At 33.4% G+C, this 18,250-nt stretch overlaps 1 long non-coding RNA gene across 1 annotated transcript in view; it reads left to right on the top strand.

The window, feature by feature from the left end:
- LOC144379732 (uncharacterized) overlaps positions 1-11,302 on the top strand; it is a 393,863-nt gene extending 382,561 nt beyond the window's left edge. Inside the window, exon 3 of the long non-coding RNA XR_013443115.1 lies at positions 11,172-11,302. This is a non-coding gene — a long non-coding RNA (uncharacterized LOC144379732). The remainder of the gene's footprint in view (positions 1-11,171) is intronic.
- The last annotated feature ends 6,948 nt before the right edge of the window (positions 11,303-18,250 follow it).

The following is an 18,250-nucleotide window of genomic DNA, read 5'->3' as shown; positions in this document are numbered from 1 at the left end:
AAATAATGCCCTTGTGAACATATGATCTATGAGACACCCCTGTAGTTTTACCTGCTGATGCTGTCTTGTTGGAGAATAAATTTTGGATTTTTTTTTTTAAACAATGATTTTAATTGCTTTCAAAGACTGACTAAATAAAAATCTGAGTCCACTGTGCCACTCAAGTAAAAGTTTAAAATTTTATGTTTCTACTTTAAATGACTATATACCATCTCTTTCATCTGAAAATTGGTCCAATTCTCTGATCCAATGGGGACTTCCCGGAACGGTTATGATAGCACTCAATAATATAGAAGTAAGTGTCTGCCTTCGGCTCAGGTCATGATCCCAGGGTCCTGGGATCGAGTCCCACATCAGGCTCCCTGCTGAGCAAGGAGCCTGCTTCTCCCTCTGCCTGCCTCTGTCTCTCTCTCTCTCTGATAAATAAATAAAATCTCTTTAAAAAAAAAGAAGTAACATTCCCAATATGCACAGTGTTGTGAAACAACAGGCATATGCATATTCTGCTACTGCAGCTGTGTGTATAACTTGCTGTCCAATGCCAACAGAAAATCCTCAATGTCTCTAAAACTATACGTAAATATATCTTTTTCATACTTGCTCTTTACATTGTGTGTTATTAGACAAGATAGTTACTTAAGAAACACAGCAACTGTAGAAATGACTATAGTAACTATGGTGCACTTTTTTCACTATTAAAGTTGTATGTTTCTTTACATTACAGAAACAATTTTTAGGATTTTTTTTGTACTAGGAAACACAGTTCATGTTTTCCTAAAAAGTAAATTTACAGTTATTTGACATACAAGAAATGAAGGCAATGCATGGCTTTCCATTAAAAAAAGAAAATGAAGGTAGTTGTTACAGGAAAAGCTATAAGCATATACTCATTTGTTTTATAAGAAATTTTTGTCATTCCAGTAGATGAAGAAAAGCTCTATTATATGGAAGAATCCTAAATAATAAATGTAGAAGGGGAGATAAAATTAACAGATAATTTCTTTATAATATTCAATAGGTATATATACTGATAAGGAACACTAATGAGTGTTAAAAAATTAGATACAATATGGTAGCAAACAGGATATTCCAATAATGTCACCTTATCACCTAATAGATGAGTAGCAAATTGCATACAAGAACAAACTTAGCATCAATAATCATGAATAAACTATACCTACATGTCTTATGATGTGATTTAATAATAAAATACATAGCATCACTTAATAATCTTGAAAAAAAGTACCTACATTTAATTAAGTCTTTAGACATAAATATCAATCTATAGGAAATCAGAAGATGGAACGTTGTACAATAAAGCGTGTCTGGTTTCATCAAAAAGTTAGTGTTATCTTAAGAAGGTGAGGAGGTTGTCATGTTTCTAGATTAAAAAGACAAATATCTAAAGCAACATAAGAAGCTTGATTGGATATTTGATTTAACACAAAAAAAGATATATAGCACATTTTGAGAACAATTTTGAGAGTTTGAATATGGCTGGGATGTTAAGTATTTAGGTTTCTTTTTTTTTTTTTTAAAGATTTTTTATTTATTTATTTGAGAGAGAGAGAATGAGAGAGAGCAAGCACATGAGAGGGGGGAGGGTCAGAGGGAGAAGCAGACTCCCTGCCGAGCAGGGAGCCCGATGCGGGACTCGATCCAGGGACTCCAGGATCATGACCTGAGCCGAAGGCAGTCGCTTAACCAACTGAGCCACCCAGGTGCCCAAGTATTTAGGTTTAATGAAAGTATTTATGTAGGAGAAATTTCTTGGTCTTACACACACAAATACATACAGGTCTGTGCAAGTATATAGGTGTATGTTTTATATATGTGTATAAACATATATAGATATATATGCATATAAACATATGTAAGCACAAAAGAATGACAAAATATTAATAATTGTTGATTATAATAATCTAGTGATTAGTATGCAGATGTCTATCCTTTCTATGTTGAGTGCTTAAATATTTTCAATATAAACATTTAAAAAATTAATTTGGACTAAAATCATATTCTTCTGTGGTGAAGTTTATCTTTGTTACCATTAGATATTAGATTTCTTTTGTATGTTGGCACTTTGTTTTGCAGGCACTTTTTGAGTAAGTAGGGGGGATTTTCGTCAAGTTTCATTATTTTAGCTGTTGTTCTTCTCTGTCCCTGTCTTTTTCACAGTTTTGTAGTTCTGTGTTGGCACTGCCCGATCATAAGCCTCCGGTCCTGAGTCAGGTGTAATCACAGGCTGTTGCTCCTGCTTTGCAGTGATATTCGGGTTAGAAATTCATCCATGGGCCCAGTGGGAGAACTGGATCAGCTTCTGCTTGCAAAGCTTCTTGTCTTCCACCATACAGAGGCTCGCAACTTACTCTAAAGCTATCTCATCGGGCCTAGCGTGAGCCGCCCTTTTTTTTTAGCCAGCTTTTCAAATAGAGGAACTTCACATCAACTGCTGGTTTTAAACTCTGGAACTGGCTCCAGGCTCTCTTCTCACATGAAACACTTTCAGGCTGATAATCTGAGTATTATGTTCCATCCTGCTTCTATCTTTATTAGTACCTAGAGCTCTACAGGCCCAGTTTTTTTTTCCTTACAGCCCAAAATTGTATCCGTTTCTAGGCAATAAAGTTGTTTATCTTGAGTCTTGCACTGCTTTTTTCTAGTTTATTTATATATTTATCTATCATTGCTCTGTACACTTGCTATTCAGTGGTCAACAAATAAATAATAGCATTGTCATCACATGGAAAATTATTAGGAATTGAAAATGCTTAGGCTCCCAGCTCAGGTCTACTGCATCATAATTTGCATTTTAACAAGTTTCCCAAGTGATTCAAATACACATTAATTTTTAAGAAGTACTAGTTTAGATCACAAGGGTGCGTTGAAGTGAGATCTCACCATGTCCTCCTGACCAAAAATCTGGAAACATATCATAGAAGAGCCAAAGTTTAGTATATTTTCTGAGTGCTTAGAACAGGTTTCATTCTACAACATTCACACAGCTTTGATTTATCAGGTCTCGGGATACAAACAAATGATGCTCAAACTTGGAATACATTTATTTACGTTTTCTGATTTCTGGTTTTCAGTAGTACAGAGAATAGTTGTAAAATCACTTGATGTTGTTTTCATGTTTAGTTATTTTTCCTACCAGATATTTTTTCTTCTTTTTCTTGCTCTAGAAAGTTTTGTAATTTCATTATTTTTGCCTAAATTATAGTGAACATTATCAATTATCAATCTATAGGTTTATTTTTAGTACACAATGTATCTTACCATTGATTATTGTTTTTGTGATTTTTGTTCTAAATATATCCTCTAGAAATTTAATTACTTTTGTTTCTCTTATATACTTTTAAACTTGAAAGCACCTAGAGAACAAACTAGAGCAATACAGAAATACAGATACAAATAAAAAAAGCAAACTAGAGAGTAATGTAAGAACTGCAAACACTTTAATCAATTTTTTAAAAAGTCAACCAAGAACATATATATTCTCTCTCGAGATGACAAATGATTGAGGGCGCCTGGGTGGCTCAGTTGGTTAAGCGACTGCCTTCAGCTCAGGTCATGATCCTGGAGTCCCGGGATCGAGTCCCGCATCGGGCTCCCTGCTCGGCAGGGAGTCTGCTTCTCCCTCTGACCCTCCTCCCTCTCATGCTCTCTGCCTCTCATTCTCTCTCTCTCAAATAAATAAATAAAATCTTAAAAAAAAAGACAGATGATTGATATATAGATTATTTAAAGAATTGCTCAATAAAAATAAACTTACCTTTGAAAGAAAGTCCTATCTTTCAGGGATATAGAAAGGTATGCTATACCAGACTATATCTGACTATACAGACTCTAAATTGTAACTATATAGCTATGACACAATTTTAATGTGAATGGATTAAACAGAAAGATGGCTTATAGTGGCAAAATGTAAAGGATCTGGCCAAGAGACCACTTGCAGAGAAAGCGAAACAATGATGTGATAAGACAGGAGAGCTTGTTCTGTAGCAAAGGACCAGATTTCAGATAGGGTGATTCATAAATTTATTTATTCATGCCTGTGATTTTCAAATATTTATTGAGTTTTCACTATAGGCCAGGCGCTGTTGTTGGTATTTAATATATAGCAGTGAACAAAATACTAAAAAATCTTCCCATGTGCAAAGCCTATATGTTAGTGGGAAGAGATGGAATATAAATATAAGGAGACCAAAGATATCTTTTGTAAAGGGAAGTAACAATGGAGAATAATAAAGCATTAAAGGGGAGTAAAGAGGAATATTGTAAACAAAAGGGTCAAGGAAGTCATTACTGATAAAGTGATATTTAGAAGACCTATAGAAAATGAGGAGGTGACGTATTCAGATATGAGAGTAAAAAGGGAAAGAATGTTCCAGATGCATAGAATTTTAAGGCAAAGGCCTTAAAGGATTATAGTGCTACCATTTGTAGAAACAGTGAAGAAGCCATGGTTAAGAAGAATAATTTGAAGTGAATTGTGAAATATATTGGAGTTTTACAAATTTCCTAGGTTTGTAGCCACTCTAAGGTTATTAGATTTTACCATAGGTAAGGAAAAAAGACATTGGAGTTTTTTGAGCAAGACAATATAATATTGACGATAGTGGAAAAATACCATTTGGGCTGATGTGTTGAGAATACAGTTTAGGTGTACAAGCATGGTAGCAGAGACACTATTTAAGAGGCTATTGAAATACTTCAGGGAAGAAATGACCAAGACTTTAACAGAGTGATAATACAGGATGTGCCAATTGTGGAGAACATACAGATTGATAGATATCTTTAAGGAGATGTGGTGGAAAGAATAGCTCCCTAAATATGTCTATTTCCTAATCCCCAGAACCCATGAATATATTACCTTACATGGCAGAGGGAATTGCAGTTGTGATTAAGTAACTTGAGATGGGGAGGTCATGCTACATTAACAGGATATGCCCCAAATCATCACAATAGTTCTTAAAAATGGAAGAGATAAACAGAAGAAAGTCAAAGGGAGATGTCACTACAGAAAGAGGACACAGAAATGTGCAACACTGTTGGCCTTGAAGATAGTGGAAACAGGTCCCTAGAATATGGGAGAGGCAAGGAAAAAGATTCTCTCCTACACAGTTCAGAAATGAATACAGTGTTGCTGACACCTTGTTTTTAGGCCGAAGGGACCTATCTAGTATGTCTGACCTACAGAACTATATGACAATAAATCTGTGTTGTTTCAAGCCAGTAAATTTGTGGTAATTTGTTACAGCAATAGAAAACTCATAAATATTTTGATTCCTGGAAGTAGAGTACTGCTATAACAAATATTTAACAAATGTGAATGTGGCTTTGGAATTGGACAATGAGCAGAAGCTGGAAGAATTTTTAGGAATAAGATCTAAAAGGCTTAGATAGTCTTTAAAAGACCGTGAATAGAAATATGGATGTGAAAAATCTCACTATCTGGAAAGAAGAGAAGATCCTGGTGTAGAAAACATATATCATATCAGAGAATATCTAAGTCATCTGTTGGTAGAAATATAGATATTAAAGGCACTGCTGATTTGTAAGAAAATGAGGAGCATATTATTGGAAATTATAGGAAAGGAAAATCCTTGTTATATAGTGACAGAAAACTTAGGAGAATTATGTCCTACAGTTAAGTGGAAAGTAGCACTTGTAAACAATGAAATTGGACATGTAGCTGAGGCAACTTCCAAGCAAAGTGTTAAGATGTGGACTTATTTCTTTGATACTAACAGTAAAATATGAAGGGGAAAAATGAATTGGAAGAAGAATTACTAAACAAAAAGAAACCAGAAATCGATGATTTGGGAAATTCTTAGTCTATCCCGACAGCAAATCAAGCAAAAATTCACTGCTGTGAACATGTACTCTAGAAAAAAACTGAAGTGTGGCTGTACAACTTTAAGCTATTATCTTAGAAAGAGGAAAGGGTCAAAAGATTCAGTTAAAGGTTTTTTGGAGAGACTAAGGGTATAAGTCACATGCTCTCAGTTAAAACAGAAAGCATCTTAGAAACTCAGTGGATGTGTTCCCTGAGTCATCTCAGCAAAAGCCAAAAATAGAAATGGGATGATCTAGACGATATCTCTAGTAGCTTGTTTTACAGCTTGGCAGCTCTGTCATCTCTAGGGGCTGCCCATTCACCTTGGTGAGGCCATTGCCCTGTTTGCAGTGCACCAAGGCTGTGACCGTTTTCTTGTGTCCAAAATCTGCATGTCTGTCCCTTGGACCTCATGGCCGGAAGCCCGGACAGAAGTTCCTCATCACCCAGAGCTGGAACTGGAAAAGGCAGAATGAGGAATATTCTTAATAAACTGAACAAAGACCTGTAAACACCCAAGGAAAAAGTACATGAAAGTAATGAAAAAGCAATAGAAATTATCCAAATTGAAGTAGAGGGAAAAAAAAGTCGGGGGGAACCAAGAATATCAGAGTTCTGTTGAATACAGTCTAACAGTGGTTGGATTCCCACAATAAAAAGAGAGAGAAGGCAACTGAATGGAAATCTAGACGTTTGTTTTTTGTTGTTGTTGTTTTGTTTTTTTGTGTTTTGGACTTTTTTTTTTTTCCCCACTGAGTTGAGGTGTTACCTTATCGTACACAGAATTTCCAAATGTATTTACATCTGTCTGTGCTTTTTATTTTCTTCCATTTAGCGATTTCATGTTCAGTAGGGCACTTCTTAAATTACTGAGAATTTATGATATGTTTTAATATCTGAAATGACTGTCCCTCACTTATTTCTCTTCTTTTGCATTGCTTTTCTTCAATATTGTTTTAAAAATTATTTTCTTCATGACATATAGAATCAACTCACTAGTTTTAAGAAGACATTAACATTGGCGTGTTCATGGGAATCATTTTCATAAATTAACTCTAGGAGACTTGACATATTTGATATAGAAACTTGCTTTTCCACTTTTAAAGATTATTTTGGTGTATTTAGTAACATTTCAAAAGTTTTCTCATATGCGCTTTGCACATTTTTTTGTTAATGGAAAAATATTTCCACAAATACCCAATGATGTTCAGCTCCATATTCATATTAAGATTAGGATTCTGAAATGCTGGTTCATTGTATGGTAATTAGGTGAGAGCCAAAGTTTGGTTGAGAATCCTCAAAAGCATATATTTTATTTTAGAACATATTATTTTCCCCAGAAGGGAATATTTTAATATCCTGCTAGGCGTGTACAAGATAGACTGCCAACATTATGATTGTTAAATAAAAGAAAAAAATCTTGCATGTCTAATGATTGAGCTCTAGATTTTCACTTAAAACTTTCTTCTTTCATCTTTGATTCCATGCTTTGATTTTTCATTCTGAGTCCAGATACATTTGTCTACCACTCTGGAGTAGGAAGTGATCTGGAGCTCTAAGTGCTTCTTATAGGTATGTTTAAACAGCCCTTCTCTTTTCAGCCCTAGCTGACACCCAGTCTTAGAGATTGCTGATGTCCCCAATCTTAGGCCTTTGTGGGTTGGTGTGTTGTGAATCCACCTTCCCCCATTTAGATTCTCTCCATGCTTAGATTCAGGGTTCTCTCTTCTGGTAAGTCATTTACGAAGTTCCAGCTTTGTCTCTTCTCCCTTACTTAGCATGTTGTTCATTACTTCTTACTCTCTACTGGTGTTTTAGTAAGGTTTCAGGTGGAAAAGAAATGAAATTCTTTTTTTAAGATTTTATGTATTTATTTATTTGTGAGAGAAATTGAGAGAGCAGGAGGGAGAGAGAGAGAGAATTTGAAGCAGACTCCCCACTGAGCGCAGAGCTCCACGTGAGGCTCCCACCACCAGGAGATCAAGACCTGAGGTGAAACCAAGACACTTAACCAAATGAGCCACCCAGGCAACTCAGAAATTAGATGTTTTTGAATGCACTGCATTTAACTAATTAAAATCATCATGCTAATTAAGAGAATTTCTTAAATTAGGTGTTGTTTTTAAAAACATTAAAAATGAATAGGTGTTAGAATATAAAAGGATGTATGTGAATTAGAGACGACAGCAGCACAGAAATTTGTCAAGGAAATGCATTTAAGGGAATTTCTTAAATGTATTAAAGTAAATATGGAGCAATGGGGAAAGGTGGAGGGACATATTATCCTAAAATATTGATAATCACCAACATTATCAAAAAGAAAAGAAGAAAATAATGGCTATGTCTTTCTAATTCTTTCGCACACATGGTTAGCCAGTTATTGAAGTACATATATAAACATTGCATTAGGCAATAGTTTATTTTAAATAAAACTGCAGATCTAGATATCGTTTTATACTTAAAATACAGTAAATAAAATACTATTCTTTAAGTTATACTCTGAATTTCTGTCTTTGCCTGTTTCACTTAGGCCTAAGCAATTGTTCAAAATATGATCTTTTTCTCTATTTTTTCTTTCATTTCTTATTAATGTTGGTGATAAAATAGAGTTATGTATAAACTGTTAAATTATAGCCCATAAAGGAATATGTTAACTTGATGCTAAAGTGAATTTTTATGAAAATATTTCCCTCAGTTCTTATTCTTACATGACAGTTCTATACTTCTCTAAATCTTCAATTTAGAAGATTTGTCTGTACTCTAGGTTTCTAAAAACAATTTAGATAAATCTGAGATAATGCCAATAAACTGTTCAATGAGGCCCTTTTGTATAACAGATTCTGCAGATAGTGTTCTGATTCAGTTATATTTTGAGATATTCATATCTTACTGTTGATTTCTTTCCTATATTACCCAATCAGTTCTCTATGCTAATTTTCAAAATTCTTTTATTTTACATAAAGATATTTTTATATTATTTATTATTCACATTTTTATTTAGGAACATCAAATTTAAATTAAGACTTAAAAAATTACAGATATTTCCACCATTATATTACTTTGAATCACTAAAAAGAAAAAGATGACAATCATGGGTTCTTAGATGTTTGTGGTTATGGGTATTTTTGACATTTTAGGAACAGGAAATAGTTAGTTTTATTATCAAAGTATGTTCAACCTCTTAAAATCATTAGGCAGTGAGATACAGGAAAGAGTCTTAGAAAAAAAGGGGTCCTAGATAATTGGACAAAATTGGTTGGTCCTCTGCAAAATAAACTATTAATTCAGAGTTCAACTTAGAGAAACTCACAAATGGCTGTATTTGATGGATATCTTGTAAATTTTTTGGACAAGTTACAACTTATCTAGTACTAAATGACATCAATTTACATGATATAAAACTTTATTAGTACTTGGATGTCGTAAAGCAAGAGTTGTGCTCATTAGAAACATGGCATAATGAGGGCAATATTTTATCATCAATACACGTTTTATGAAACTATTTGATAGCATCGCTAAACTTCTGCATGACAAGAAACATTCCAATGGGAAGATATGACACAATAGATGTGAAGTTGTTTTTCCACTTAGAATAGGTAAATTCCTAAGGAACAAATATTCCTTAAGAAAAAGAAAAATATTCTCTATACTGTTTCATGTTGAGAACATTGCTTTCTATCACTCACTATTTCTTTTTTTTTTTTAAAGATTTTTTATTTATTTATTTGAGAGAGAGAGAATGAGAGACAGAGAGCACGAGAGGGAAGAGGGTCAGAGGGAGAAGCAGACCCCCTGCTGAGCAGGGAGCCCAATGTGGGACTCGATCCCGGGACTCCAGGATCACAACCCGAGCTGAAGGCAGTCGCTTAACCAACTGAGCCACCCAGGCGCCCTCACTCACTATTTCTAATAAAGGTACTAAGAATTACTTTCATGTTTTATTTTTTAATTTTTTCACCTTGACACTTCAAAATTATTTATTTAATTTTCATTTTTCAAGTTTTAATTTAAATTCCAGTTAGTTAACATGCAGTGTAATATTAGTTTCAGGAGTAGAATTTAGTGATTCATTACTTACATACTACACCCAGTGCTTATCACAAGTGTCCTAAATACCCATCATCCATTTAACCAATTCCCCTGCCCACCCCCCTCCAACAACCCTCAGTTTGTTCTCTATAGTTAAGAGTCTGTTTTATGGTTTGCCTCTCTCTTTTTCTTCCCCCTATGCTCATCTGTTTTACATGTTTTAGAGCTTAAGGAGTATTTATGTACAAAAGAAACATAAAATTTTGTTAGCTCTCTATTATAGTGTAATGTTTGAGGCATAAGGGAAAATATTCTTTTAAGCATAAATTTTAATATAAGACTTATAATTTGGTAGTGACCAAGATATATTTTTGAAATTTTTTATTTATTTTCATAGTACATAATATGCCAGTATGGCATTTCCTTACCTTCATTTTTATTATTTCATCTTAATTTTTTGGTAACTAAAACAATTGAGATTTGTTTGCTCTTAAGATCTGTTGGCAAGAGTGTGTGATGACTTTTACTTAATGTTTTACAGAATCAAAATTATTAGTTCCCATACATTGTTGTGATATTGTTAATTTCCCATTGCCATCAATGGACTAAATTGTTTGCTTTTACATTATATCTGATTATGTTATTTGTGATTTATCTACTTTTTCTTTCTGTAATAATTACTCCAGGAAGAGCCTAAAAGGCAATATTAATAAATTACCTTAATTCATATGCTTTTCCAGTGCCATATTATAATTATTAAATGTATTAAAATAACACATGTAACTGACAGTTTGCACCCTTTACCAACCACTCCCTTTTAGCAACCACTTTTCTACTCTATTTCCATGGATACAACTTTTTTGTTTAATTCACATATAAATGATATCATGTGGTAAGTTTTGGGGATCTAATGGATAAAATGATAGCTATAATTGATAACACCATATTGTATCATCAAGATTTGCTAAGAGAGTAGAACTGAAATTTTCTCACACATACACAAAAAATGCTAAATATGTAAAATGATGAATGTATTAATTAACTTGAGAAGAATCCCTTCATGTATATCAAATCATCATATTATACATTTTAAATGCCTTGCAATTTTGTCAATTGTACCTCAATAAAACTGGACAAAATAACACATAAAACTGGTACATAAGGGGTAAAAAGACAGTTTCTATTTTCTCTTTAATTTTAAAGTAGCAAATTAAATTATTACTGAATGAATATTTATTTGCTTTTTGCCTCCCCAACATCTATTGTCCTTATCCTGTCAAAGACTTTTATTTTCTTTCAGGAGCTCTGCTTCAGTTCAGGTTTATGTGGTAATTTAGACCTATGCCTTCTGCTCCCAGGCTGCTCTGCGTTTCATGGATGGATCTATGACACTGGCAGAGTCCATTTTATATCGAGCTAGGCTGAAATCTGTAAGTGCATCCATTTATGTGTACCACCAGTACTTTACTTTTGATTTTGAGTATATTTTCTCTCACTTAAAACCAAAAAGTCTGACCTGATTGACTCACCATCCTGATGAAGTAAACTTTTTTCCTCAATTTAAGCTGAAGTTCATAAAATGTGTGTTAAATCTGAGTCATTTATAGTAGAGAAAAAAATATCATTTTGTTTGCTAAAATTTTAATGTATATATTTTAGTTGAATAATTATTGGAAAGAGTTTTCCCAAATACTAATAATATGAAACCAAATATAGATTTTCTACAGCATCTTTTAAAAAATATATTGCATATGAAATTATTTTAGGAAAGTTGGGCCAACATCTTGAAACTTGATGAAAAGAGAAACTTTCAAAAGATTTCAATTAGCTGTTTATAATAGAAACAATTTTTTGGTATGTCTACATCTAAAATATTGAATAAAGCATTAGATGTTTTAACCTTTATTGAATAAATCCGGTTTAATTATCCCTTAAAAGTTTATATTAAATTACAAAATAGAGGTGAAATTTTATATTAATTATGTTCTTCTTTAGGTTTTAAGAGGAAACTATTTAAGCTGGCCTTTAAATAATTATACTGAGATTTAGTATTAATAAATTTCAGCTATGTAATATTTTTAATAATTATATTTTATGTAGACCTTGCTGATGTTAACACCAGTATTTATTTTAAAATACATTTGATAGCACATTTCTTGTCCATGTTCTTAAAGCATCCATGAATATTATTCTAAGACAAAGCATTTTGAATCTGTAATCAATCTGTAAAAAAAATCACCCATATCCCAAAAATTGATATTGTTTTGGGGGCTTCAATTATACCTCTCACTGAATATCATCAAATATAATTCATAAACCTCCAAATATTCTTTGACAATATTTTTTATGCTTTTCAGATTATAGCACATAACTTCAGCTTATTATTTCAACTAGTTTCATGTATTCAAACAGTACACATTTCTAGCATTTTGTGACATAAAGTGGATCCAAAAGAACTGGCATAGAGGCATTTCAGAAGTGAATCATTTAAACCAACAAAGATTAGCAAACTTTTTATGTGAAGTGCTGGATAGTGAATATTTAACCTTTCTGGGTTATATGAATTCTGCGAAAACTACCCAAATGTGCCATTTTAGCATGACTGTAGTCATGGATTTTATATATATATTTTAGAGAAAGATAGGAAGAGACAGGCAGAGACAGACAGACAGAGATAGAGAAGCATATTTTGTTCTTTTTTTTTTTTTTTTTTTTTTAAAGATTTTATCTATTTATTTGACAAAGAGAGAGAGTTAGTGAGAGCAGGAACACAAACGGGCGAGTGGGAGAGGGAGAAGCAGGCTTTCCGCCGAGCAGGGAGCCCGATGCGGGGCTCGATCCCAGGACCCTGGGATCATGACCTGAGCCGAAGGCAGACGCTTAACGACTGAGCCACCCAGGCGCCCCATGAGAAGCATATTTTGTTCTAATAAAATTTTATTTATCTAAATAGGCAGTGGGCCGATTTTGACCCAGGGGCCATAGCTTGTGGATCAGAGAGCCAAAGCAACCTAAAATATAAAATGGAGAAAGATTATAAGTATTTTAACTAGCTGGCAACAATTTCCTCTTGTTTAATTTTTTTTTTTTTTACTTTTTAGAAAAGATTTTCCATTTGTCTCCAATGCAAAATGCCTAAATTCCTCCATTTTCTTGTTCCTCAAACTACATCTATAGTTTATGCCTCTTCTGCACATTATTATCTTTATCTCACTTTGGTTTTTTTTTCTCATTTACACTCTCATTTTATTTTTCCTGAGAGATGGAAAATGCTTTAATGCCTCATTAAAAGAATGAAAAGAAAAAAACTAAATGATGGAAGTCATAGAGATGACTCTATAACATTTTATCTTTCCTATTTGATGTCCTTTCCCTCTTTTTATATTTGTGCTTGCCTAGTGTTTCCAGTAAAGCATCAGAGGAGATGGTACCTCAAATGACAGACTAAGGCATTAAGAAAGATAAACTCAGAGACAATAAACTTTATACTCCAAATAGAGTTGACACAGAGACCTATTGGTCAGACCAGGATGAAATGATACGCGTGTCAAAGTGGCCTGGCATTAAGAAGGCAAAGTCATCCATAAAGTATTTCTGGCATATTTGGAGATCATGTACTAACCATCGTGAATGACATCTTTGAGATGGCATTGTTTGGCACATATGCACATCAGGGCAGGCAGAATTCTGAGAATTCTATTAGCTTCAGAGGACTCAAATCATAAATACATATTTCAAAGGACACAGTGTTCAGGTCAAAATGGTATACAAAAATGTAAAGGTGTCAAATAATCTTTCAGGAATATACAGAAATCTAAGCATCAATCTTACTTCAGTTCCTAGGATTCTGAATCAATTTTGAAAGCAGGCTACTCACCTACCTAAAGGAAAAAAATCTCACAAACATATTAAATCAGATTTTATGCCATTTTAAACTTTTAAAATTAATTTGCACCTACATTTGAGATATTCATGATGTATTTATATAATACCTGGTTCTAATGAAGTCCAGGTAATTTATGGATATTATCTCATTAAACATGGGCTAGGGGCACCTGGATGGCTCAGCAGGTTAAGCTTCTGCCTTAGGCTCAGGTCATGATCTCAGCATCCTAAGATCAAGCTCTGTGCTCAGTGGGGAGTCTGCTTCTCCCTCTCCCTCTGCCCCTCCCCCGCTCATGTGCTCCCTTGCTCTCTCTCAGATAAATAAAATCTTAAAAAAAAACTATGCTAAACATTCTGTATTGCATAACCCTTGGTTATCTGAAATTCAAATTTAATGTAATACCTGATGCCCAGAGAATCCAAGAGAAATAGACATGTAAAAATTAGACATTAAAATTATGATATACATATCTGTGTGTGCATGTGTGTATGAACCTAACTGTAATATAATCATCCAACAGGGCTTTAGAATAACAACTTAGGGGAAATTAAATGCAATATTTTAACATCCAGTTAGTTTTATTTTAATACATTGTGATAAGAATTTGTCAATATTTTTCTGCTTGAATAAATGATATGTAATAAAATTACTTTATGTTTCTTGAAAAATTAGTATATAACCTAATTTTTTTTAATTTTAGGGAATATTTTATATTCAGAGAAGTACTGCTTTCCCATGTTAATTCCATCTCATCCCTATCATTCATTCTTTTACTCATTCCCAACCCATCTCCTGTAGATAATCACTCTTAGTAGTTTCTGGTTTATCCTTCCTCTCTTTTTTTTAAGGTTTATTTATTTATTTATTTATTTGAGAGGGAGGGAGAGACGGAGAAGGAGAGAGAGAATCTCAAGCAGACTCCACCCTGAGCACAGAGCTGCTCAGGGCTCCTTCTCACGACCCTGAGATCATGACCTGAGCAGAAATCAAGAGTCTGTCCATCCACCCACTGAGCCACCTAAGTGCCCCTCCTCTCTTTCTTTTTAGGAAAACTAAGCGGATGGGGCGCCTGGGTGGCTCAGTTGTTAAGCATCTGCCTTCGGCCCAGGTCATGATCCCAGAGTCCTGGGATCCAGCCCTACATTGGGCTCCCTGCTGAGCGGGAAGCCTGCTTCTCCCTTTCCCATTCCCCCTGCTTGTGTTCCCTCTCTTGCTGTGTCTCTCTCTGTCAAATAAATAAATTAATTAAAAAAAAAAAAAAAAAAAGGAAAACTAAGCTGATATATGCATTTGTTCCCATTTCTTATACAAAAGGTATTGGTATCATATTATAGATATCTTTTCAACTTTGTCAATTTCCCTTAAAACTACACCTTGGGAATTACTTCCTGAAAGTTCAATTCATAAAGATAGTCTATATTTTTTAACAGTTACATGACACTTCATTATGAAGATGGATGCACTTCAGTTTAATACTTTCCCATGTTTGAATATTTAGGTTATTTCCAATATATTGCCTTTATAAGTAATGGAATAAAACTGTGGATATATAAGTAATATTGTTGGAGAATTATAGTCAGGATAAGTATTTACAATAATGGCTGAATCAGAAAGTAAGCACATGTATTTTATTATGTATTTCCCAATTCTCCACAAAGGTACTCATTTCATCTTCCACAGGCAATATATGAGAGTAACTCTTTCCTCACAGCCTCAACAAATGAACAATTTGTCAAGCTTTGTAATTTTCCAATATGATAGGTGAGAAATAATGTCTCAGGGTAATATTTTGTATTAAAAATTTTATTAAGATAATTTTAGATTTACTTGCAGTCATAAGAAATAATACAGAGAGATATCATGTACTCTTCTCGTTTCCTCCAACAGGGGAAACATCTTGTGTAGTAAATATATCTCAACAAGGATATTGACTAATGACATTGATAAAATTTACCAGTCACATTCAGATTTCTTGAGTTTTACTTCTCTTCATTTGTTTTGTGTGTGTATGTGAATTTAATTCTACATAATTTTATCATATATGTATTCATGAATTCACCACCACAGTGTACATACAGAACAGTTTCATCACCACAAGGATCCCTGGTGTTGCCCTTTTATAATGACACCTACCTCCCTCCCCCATCTCTACTCCCATTACTAACTTCTATAAACAAATAATCTGCCCCCATTTCTAAAATTTTGTCATTTCAAAAATGCTGTATATGTATAATCATACAGTGTGGATTTGGCATCTTTCACTGAGCCAATTTGTTGTGTGTATGAAAAAATTGTTTTTTCATAATACTGGCATGGATTCTTTGTATCCCAGGCTTTGTATTCCAAGTGTATCACACTTTAGCCATTCTCCTATTGAAAGACATCTGGACTGCTTCTAGTTTTGGGCTATTACAAATAAAGTTGATACAAACCATAAAGAAGTTTTTGTGTAAACATAAGCTTTCATTTTTCTGGGTTAAAGGCACAAGAGTGTAATTGCTGGGAAACAGTTTTATATCGAATTTCCAAATCATTTTTAAAAATAGCTATACTATTTTACATTCCCACCAGCAATGTATGATTGATCCAATTTTTCTGTATCATCACCAGCATTTGGTGATGCCACTATTTTTTATTTTAGCCATTCTGATAGGTTGTGGGGATATATCACTGTGATTTAATATGAATTTCCAAGATGGCTAATGCCATTGAACATATTTTTATTCATTTTTGTCATCTGCATATCCTTTTTAGTTAAATGTTCATTCATATTTTTCCCCATTTTCTGATTAGATTATTTTCCCTGTTGAAAGTTTGAAGTTTTTTTATGTATAGTGTAGCTACCAGTCTTTTGCCAGGTAAATAGTTTGCAAATATTTTCCATCACCTTCCAGTTTTTTTCTTCTCTTCACTTGGACTTTCACAAAATAAAATTTTTTGTTTTGATCAGGTACAATTTATTTATTTATTTTTTTATGAATTGCGTTTTTTGGTGTCAACTCTACAAACTCTTTACTCAGCCCTAGATCCTAAAGGTTTTATCTTATGAGTTTTTCTAAAGTTCTTATAGTTCTACGTTTTACAATACATGAGTATTATAAAACTTGTATGTATTTATGTTCAATTTTTATAAACTACAACGTATAGTTTGAGGTGGGTTTTGTTTGTTTTTGGCTATGGATTGAATACTCTAGCTTTACGGCAAGCCTGAATATCAGGCAGAGTGACCCCTCCACTTTATTCTTCTTTGTCAAGATCACTTTAGCTAAACTATGGTCTCTGCCTTTTCATATAAATGTTACAATAAGCTGATGTCTACAAAAAAGGTTGCTGGGGCTCTGACAGAAATTGTTTTAAATTTATAGATTAATTTGGGGGAGGAGGAGTAACATCTTTACCATATTAAGTCTTCCAGTCTATTAACTCAGAACATATATCCACTTATTTCAGTCTGCTCTGATTTCTTTCATCAGTATTTTGTAGTTCTCAGTATGTGTTTAGCTATGTTTATACTTGAATATTTTACTTTTTTTGGATTGTTTATGGGTGATAGTGTATTTTTAATTTTGGCTTCCTTGTGTTCATTTTTAATATATCAAAACGTGATTGATTTTTGTGTTTTGGTCTTGTATCCTGTGACGTTGCTGAACTCACTTATTATTCTAGAAATGTTTTTGTAGATTCTTAGAATTTTCTATTTACTCAATAATGCCATCTGCAGTTTTATTTTTCCATTCCAAACTATATGTCTTTTATCAACATTTCTTGCCTTATTGCAATAGGTAGACCTTCCAGTGCTATTCTGAATAAGATTGGTAAGAGTAGATACCCTACCTTTTTCTTGATGGTAGGGACAAAAAACATTTAGTCTTTTAACATTAAGTATATGTCAGTGTCATTTTAAAGTTAATTTCTTTTGCGTATAAATGAACTTTAAAAAATTTAGTGGTCATTTTTTTGTTTTAAACTCCAGTTAGCATACAGTGTAATACTAGTTTCAGATGTACAATTTAGTGATTCCACACTTCCATACAACACCTGGTGCTCATCACAAGTGCACCCTTGTACACCTTAATCCCCATCACCTGTTTAACCCCTCCCCCACCAACCTCCCCTCTGGTAACCATCAGTTTGTTCTCTATAGTTAAGAGTCTGTTTCTTGGTTTGTTTCTCTCTCTCTTTTTTTTCCCTCTGCTTATTGTTTTGTTTATTAAATTCCACATATGAATGAAATCATATGGTATTTGCTATGTTAAGTGAAATAAGTCAGACAGACAAAGAAAAATTTAATGGTCATCCTTATATTTTCTTTTGAGAATTGTCTGTTTATCACTTTAGCCCAATTCTCTGTTGGGTGTTGCTCTTCCCCCATCTTTAATATTTAAGCTTTCATATATTGGTTCTACTAGCCTTTATCTGTGATAAAGTTTGCAAAATGTTTATGCCAAATGTCATTTGTCTTTTCCCTTTCTTTATAGTTTATGGTATTTGTT

Source organism: Halichoerus grypus, chromosome 1 (genome assembly GCF_964656455.1).
Source record: "Halichoerus grypus chromosome 1, mHalGry1.hap1.1, whole genome shotgun sequence".
In the NCBI taxonomy this organism is placed as follows: domain Eukaryota; kingdom Metazoa; phylum Chordata; class Mammalia; order Carnivora; family Phocidae; genus Halichoerus; species Halichoerus grypus.
Note: the sequence above shows the minus strand (reverse complement) of the source record. Positions and strands in the feature narration are given on the sequence as shown.